General features: G+C 34.3%; 1 long non-coding RNA gene across 5 annotated transcripts; it reads left to right on the top strand.

The window, feature by feature from the left end:
• Positions 1–1,359: 1,359 nt before the first annotated feature.
• Positions 1,360–7,724, top strand: LOC145627329 (uncharacterized). 5 transcript variants are annotated; one of them, XR_014111377.1, is made up of 5 exons: positions 1,360–1,839; positions 2,836–3,071; positions 3,536–3,669; positions 5,419–5,487; positions 7,317–7,724. It is a non-coding gene; the product is annotated as an uncharacterized LOC145627329 (long non-coding RNA). The 5 variants fall into 5 exon arrangements; XR_014111376.1 differs by lacking the exon at positions 7,317–7,724 and having other exon boundaries at positions 1,361–1,688; positions 1,759–1,839; positions 5,419–5,557; XR_014111378.1 differs by lacking the exons at positions 5,419–5,487; positions 7,317–7,724 and adding an exon at positions 3,770–3,964 and having other exon boundaries at positions 1,361–1,839.

The raw sequence follows: 7,724 nt of genomic DNA, 5'->3' as shown, positions 1-7,724 counted from the left end.
TATCAAAAGGGCACGGAGGGAGTATCTTAATATACTTCTCTACCCTTTTAAAAACCAGAAGTTGTGTTACTATTTGAAATCTACAGTGTGCTTTCGAAAATACCCCTCTATTGTTTATTCTTTAACAAAAATGTCCTTACTGTCTTTGTCCTTTGGTCCAATTTCTTTTCCTCTACCTCTCCCGAATTCCCTCATAGCCATTCATCTCTTTGACTTCATTTCCATTTCCAAATTCCCACAACAGTCATCAGTCAACACTCAATCTTTACTTGTCTCTCTCCTCTATTTCACCATTCCATGATTTCACCTTCATCACCTTCATCTTAATCCCCCTCAAATTCTTCAATACCAAACCAAATTCTAGAAAATCAATGAATTTGGGGATTGGGTTTAATTTGTAATTAGAACTTTCAATTGAAGATTTAATTTAAAGAGATTATATTATCAATCTATAATTCCGCCGAGCAACAACAACGAAGAAGCAAGATAAAAAAATGGGTATTTCTTTTTTTGGATTTTATATGTTGTTAGCGTACATTTATATGAGCTGATGTTTCTCTTTGATTTTTTTGGGTTGTAAAGGAGCTGAAGGATCTACATGTGGAGTTTGATATTTTTATGCCAAATTGGAGAAATCTGCTTCATTTGTTCGACCTGAGGAAGCTATCGTCGATCCCCAGGTCATTAGGGATGAAGTTGATGAGGAAGATGGCGAAGATCGATACAATGACGATTTTCTCAAGTAATCGTTTTCTCCCCCTTTTATTTAATTTAATTACATTTAAGGAGCGTTCATGTTTCATGCTGTAAATTAAATGATAATTTTATAAAGTGTTGTTAATGTGTTCGTCATAATGTTTTTGGCCTGGCTCAAAAAGGGGGTTTTAGTTGCTGATAGGATTATTTAGAAAGAGTTGTTGATGTGTTGGTCATACTGTTTTTGATATGGCTGTTAAGTAGGGAGAGAATGAGCTATGAGCGAGCTGTATATCTTCCATAAATGTATCGCATCATAGTGTCACCGTTCTATAATATAGGTAATCTATGTGTAAATGTGTGTTAACTATGAACCTAAGAATTTTGAAGGAAATATATCTGTTGTTGCTTAGTTCAAAAAATTACAATCCGCATTTTAATACCAAATTGATAGAATTTAGAAGCATTGAAAAAAAAATCTCGGATCTCACCATGTGGGGTTTTCCCCTTTCGGGTAACCCATCACTTAACATAGAAGCTAAGTAAACATTTCTGGATTGTATAAGTAGAAACACAAATGATGGCATACATGCTTTGATTACCACTGATAATTTAATCTGATTAGATTTTATCCTGTAATGAAAGCTATCATTTGCACTTGTTCTGTTTTTGTAGGATGTGCCATATATGCTGAGTTTTATCGAAATAATTAGAGATGAGTTATTTTATCTTGCTTAAATTTTCCTACATTGTTGATTGCTTTTTCTACTCATGGTTTGGACTGTTTTTTTAATATGATTGGTTGCTGCTTTTGTAAGTCACCAATAAATTAGAGGACAAAATAATTGATGACATAGTCTCACAATGCAGAGAGTTAGGGCAGTGGGTTACTCTCAGCCTATCAATATCGGTGAAATATTTTCCGAAGGGTCTCTGAAATTCTGAATCCATATGCTTGCTGATGGAGATGATCCTTATGCATTTAATTAAAGGTAGAAAATTATATCCTTGTATCTTTCTGCATAAAATAATGCTATTTGATTCTTTTTACTCTGATGTTAGGTCAGATTAACAGTGTTGAAATCAGAGGGGTGGATTGGAAAAGCTTATGGAGAATCGTAGCCTTCAGTTCACTCAATTAAGGTACAATTTTTTTGCTTTTATTTTTCCCCCTATAATTTGGTTTATAATGTGAGATTCGTTGGGTTATATGTGTGGGATGAACTGAGTTATTTTTCATGGCTTAAAAAAGAGATTACTGGGATCGAAAAAAATACTACTCCTATTGAAATCAATTATTGTGATATGCTATTCATAATTTCCTAAATTAGTTTATGGGTAATCTTGCTATTGTGATTTTAATGTCATAGATCTATTTTCTTAGCCATATTGAAGATTCTGTTTAATTCAAATTTGGGGTTCTCTATGTTGAGGTGAGTATAGATTTAAGTAAATGATTAGTCATCTTTATATATTGATTGCCTGATTGGTAACTGAATTAGCTTTACCTTGAATTGAGAATTTCTTCATTTGCTGACAACATAACTGATATACAAAGTAGTTATTTACGATCTATAATTTGTGATTTTTATTTTAGTGTTGTGGTTATTGTTAAATTCAATATTATATTAGGGTACCTCAAAATATTGGAATTTATGTTATTTTTAGCTTCCGCCCCTACTTTTACATGGTTTGATTTAGCTTTAAAGGGTCATCTTTATACGAACTTTAATTTTTTTAGATTGTTGATGATGATTTATGACCTTAAATTTTTGTTTAGGTATTCAAGTTTCAGCTCATTTTTTTTATTGGGTGATCGATTTTGAGTTCAGTTTTGGTCTGTGTAATTCGGTCATCGAATTTTTTGCTTAGATTTTTCTAGGTTGCCGATTTTTACTTGGATTTTGTCTTGGTGGTCTCAGAGTCTTATTATAGCTTAATTTTATCAAGGTTGTCGATTTTGAGTTTGAATTTCTCCGGATTATCGATTTTAAGCTGGAAATTTTTTGGGTTTTCAGAAAAGAAGAGATGTTTGGGGGAAAGGTTTTTGAAACAGGAATATCTGATGAGAGAGAAAAAGAACGGGGGTAGGGGAGGGAATTCATCAATTGCTGCTAAATTCGCATTTTTTTCTGTCAGCTCTAACGTCATACACGGTGATCTCTGATGAGAATTCTGGCGGCGAGAAATTATTGTCAATTCCTGGCGTTGATGTTTTAAAGCTCAAAATTCAAAGGGGGAACGAGTTGTAGCTGTGTATGTAAACTCTAAAGCCTCATCTAATTTGCTTTATCATCATGGCAGTGTCGGTGATTTAGGTCCGATGTTTGAGCTTTTTGTGGAGCTTAGCAGTCGTCTTCGTGTTTATCTTATGGGTAAATTTCTAAATTTTTCTAATCTCTGATATGTTTTAGCTTTCAAGGGTTATTAGCTGAAATTTGTTTGCCCCATAAAGTATGAAATTTTATACCTCATGATAGACAATTTTCGAGTCCGTATGAGTAGATGGTAAACAAGTGCTTTAGGGTTTTGGTTAATTTGGTATACATTAGAGGCATAGATAGCAAGATTTAGGAAAGTCATGAACTGTATAAATTTTGGGTTTTGGATTTGGAGTGTTTCTTGAATTTGGAACTTGTATAACAAGTTTGAGTGTAATTAAGAAACACAAGTTATAAACAAGTTTGAGTGTAATTAAGAAACACAAGTTATAAACAGAAGTTAAAAAAAATAAATTTTAAATTATGATCCTCTTCTCATGAATAATGCTGTGGTAGAAGTTAGGCCTGTTAGTTTGATTTTACTTTGATATTCACAGAACATCTTATTGCTTTTACAGAGGAAGGTTAAGTAATTTTCAGTTAGATCCAACATCTGTAGGTCAGGGGATTGTAAAGGTTGAATCCGAGAGAAGCTCACTGGAAATGAAGAACTTTGAGATGATCTTGAGAAGATACAAATTCAATTTTTAAGGTAAATTTATTTAATATTTATACTGAGGTAAATTTATTTAATATTTATACTGAGGTAAATTTATTTAATATTTATACTGAAGATACAAAACCAACGGTAGGTCATGCTCACCATCATCATCAATCCCGAATCTCAATAAAATCAACGCGGAAGGAGAAAATGTTGAAACCGGAGGCAAATTGATGATTGTGGGTGGCGGATTGGCGGTAATTGGTGGCGTTGGCTGTGATTTGGTGCGCAATTGAAGAATTGGTGATGTGGGGGGGTTGCTGGTGGCTGCTGTTTGTGAGGGAGAAGAGAGTTGTGGTTGGGTGAGGTGGGGGATTCTGGCTCGTTGGTGGGGTGTGTGGGAGTTTTTGGTGGTGAGGATTGGCTGCGGTGGTTGGGAATTGGTGGAATTGGGAATGTAGAAGGGTGGGGGTGGAATCGAGACTGGTTGGTGGGTTGTGTGGGAGTTTTGGCCTGTTAGGTGGGGGGGAGGTTGGCAGCGCCGCAGCGGTAGTCGGGAAGGGGAGGGGGCGGTTCTGGTGGTGGGATGGGACTGGAGTGGTGTAGTAGTGGTGGTGATGGAGAGAGGGGTGGAGCAGTGGTGGTGTTTGGGGAAGGAGAGACAAAAGAACAAAAATTATTTAAGGAGTAGTGGGATCGTGGAGAAGAGTAGGGTCAAGGATTTGGGGGTTAGCGAGTAGGTAGGCTCGGGGTGGGGGAGGTGGGTTGGTCACCAGCAGCTAATTCAGATCTCATCATCTAACTTTCTCTCCTATTTCTCTCATCCATTTTCTTTTTTTTTGGAAACTTTGATTTAATGTTTGATCTGAACTTTTTGATAGCTTATTGATGATAATTATTGATGTTAATTTTTGATAGTGTAATAGAAACTGGGTTTGTTGCAAGGTGATTATTCTGAATATTTATTGCAAGACGTAGTTCTTTATTATTGAAAATCTAGCAGATCAAATAGGTCCGAGAATTATGGGATGGGAGGGAGTATTGAATTTCAAGAAGCTAGCATCGGTTCTAGGTCTAACAAGAGTAATAGGAATTTAGGAAGTGGAAGACAGTGATACATAAGCAAAATCGAGTGATATTGGTTCTTAAGATCAATGAAATTCAGCTCATGGATATTTGCGGTAGAATTTCGTAAGCAAAATCGAGTGATATTTGTGTGAAAACTGTATTGGTGAAATGTACATTGATCATTCTCCCACATGATATAAGTTTTATTTTTGCAATCATGTTGATTAAAGGGAAGGGGTTTAGGTGTCTACCATGGTTTGTTAAGTGATCATAGCAATTTAGGAGAATGTAGTATCTTATCTGGTTATGTAGAGTGAATTACATTATTTGTTTCCCATGAAGTAAAAATATAGTACTCCAATATGGTAGTTTCATGAGAGAGTACTGAAAGTAGAATTTATGTGAGGAATATTATGAGAATAGGGCTACTTGGGGTGGGAAGAGAAATGAGATTTTGTGGGATAAACATAGCATGAGATTTCTTTTATGGTAAGTTGACTAATTATATAAAAATGAATAGAAGTTTTTTGTATGTATTTTCAATTAAATTTTTGGGAAAATGAAATGGATTGAATTTTGTTGTTGACTTTTGTAGGAATGTCTGAAATATATTATTCTTGAATGCCATTTATCTTCTTTGGAATATTGAACTAATACTTGTAATTAGTGATGTTACAGTACCAAAAATTGTATGAGTCCTTTAATTGAATTCTATTAACATATGCTGGTCAGGGGGCAATTCTCACGCCTTCCGGCGAGGATTCAAATTCGGAGGACCCGAAATCTCAGGAATATATATTGGTATATAATTTCAGAATTTTATGTTAGAGTAATACCTTTTTTTATTGTACTTACTGTATAAATATGTTTATTGGGCTATTACATTTGTTTTTTGGGTGTTTGAATTATGTGTTTGGTAAGGGAATAATATAATGATACGGCTGCACATATTTAATTAATCATTTTTCATTATCTCGGCTCCATAAGAACATTACCCCCTTAGCTCTAGCTGAATAAGTGTTATTAATTTTCTTTGTATAATTTGTAATTAAAGTAAGCTATATTAATTGACGTGTTTAGCTTAATGGTTAATGGTTGTGTATAAGCTATTGGAATCAAGAAGGGGGTAATGGACAAATTAGTGGATTAGCTGACTTTAATATGCATTAGTAGTTGTTCCAGACATTGCCATGATAGCTATGGACAATGAAAAGGGTCTTGCCACGCCAATTGACTAATAAATGATTTTTTTGAAAAATGGAAACCAGAACATAAAACAAACGGTTCTTATGGAGTTCTATCTTCTATGTGTATCAAATCCAGTTAGAGCTAATGTTATAGAAACCTTGACCTATCCTCTTATTTTTCTTACTTGGTTTAGCGGTACATGTGGGAGGCTTGTCAAGATTTGACTTTAATAATATTGATGGTAGCTGTCGTGACATCTTTGGCTCTCGGTATTACATACATCAGAGCCTGAGGCCTTTAAATTTTAGAGTTTAAGAAAAGTAGTATTGATCTATGGTTCTATTGTTATATTTTTCCACAGACTACAACTGCTTTAAGGTAATATTGTCAAGATAATTTTTCATGCTTTATTTATAGGGTTTTGGAAGTTTGAGAGGCTAATATTATGACTAAATTGAGGAGTAAGAGGTTGATTGTGTGTGTTTAAAGGTGAACAATTGTTCTACTTTATAGAAAAATATTCTGTTTGTTTGTAATTTGGATTTTACTAGAAAATATATGTAGAGCAAAAAATTCAACCGTATGGTAGAATCGTCATAGAAAGGAGGGAGGGGGAGTGGGAGAGGGGGGAAGAGGAGCGAGGGAGAGGGTGAGGTGGAGAAAGGGAATAAAGGAATAAAGGACGGGCTAAGAGAGAAGAGGAGGGGGCACACCGAGAGAAGAGAAGAGAAGGTTTAGGACTTAGGAGAGAGAGAAAGAAAGAGAGGTAGGGAGAGAGATATAGAGTGAGAAAAAGGGCCCAGGAGTGAGGAGCCGGAAAAAGAGATAGAAAGATAGAAAGAGGAGTTGGGAGAAAAAGAGAGTGAGAAAGAAGGCCACGAGAGAGCAATAAGGATTGAAAGAGAGAGAAATAGAGCAATAAGGGAAATTGGGGATAGGTTTTACTTTATTCTTTTATAATATTCTTCCGTTTCATAATTAGAAGCTTGTTTTCATTTTTTGGGTGTTCATTGATCGAGTAACCCGTATAATACTAACTGAGTTATATTATGCTAATTTTTTTTTTATCAGTACCAATAGAAAATGAGCTTCACTTCACTAATATAACTTTTTTAGCTTAAATAGATCATGTTTACTTTATTCATCATAATCTAAATCTAATTTCTATAAAATTGTAAGAAAATCTCGAATTTACTTTAGCTCATAGAAATGAAAAAGTTCTTTGCGGTAAGTGTTGTGGCTTTTTAATGTTTTGGATTGATGCAAAGTCACGACATTAAGTAAGAGTTTATTTTCATTAAATTTATAGATTTTATACTCAAGCTCCATGAATAAATATAATCATATATGGTAATGAGTTTATTTTCATTGAATTCAAAATTTTCAATATGTTTGGCAGGAAAGTGGTAGTGTTTATTTGCTTATTTTATTTGATGCTGCAGGTTGATGATCATGTTAGTCTAATACAATATTATGGAGGATTTGAAGCCAGTGAAGGATACCAACCATATGAATATTGCTTGATCTCAGGATTTGAAATTAGAACCAATTAAGCAAGATGAATTGTGATGTGTAACGGAGGATAATACTTTTTATAATTAATCAAAGGTAGCTTTTATTTCAACAAAGAATATGCGGTACGAGATGCAGCCTTCGATGATGTGTACAAATTTTTAAGGGTGAGCAAATTATTTAGGCATGAGCAAACTATGCGGAGGTGAACAAACTGTTTTAGGGTAATGTAATTTGAATATGATTTCTAGGAGTAAAATTCTTTAGAGGTGAACAAATTATTTAAAGAAGAGCAATTTTGTATTGGTAAACAATTTATTTAGGAGGTAAATTGTATA

Source organism: Chenopodium album, chromosome 4 (genome assembly GCF_948465745.1).
Source record: "Chenopodium album chromosome 4, dcCheAlbu1.1, whole genome shotgun sequence".
Lineage (NCBI taxonomy): Eukaryota > Viridiplantae > Streptophyta > Magnoliopsida > Caryophyllales > Amaranthaceae > Chenopodium > Chenopodium album.
This window is presented reverse-complemented; position numbering and strand designations above follow the sequence as displayed.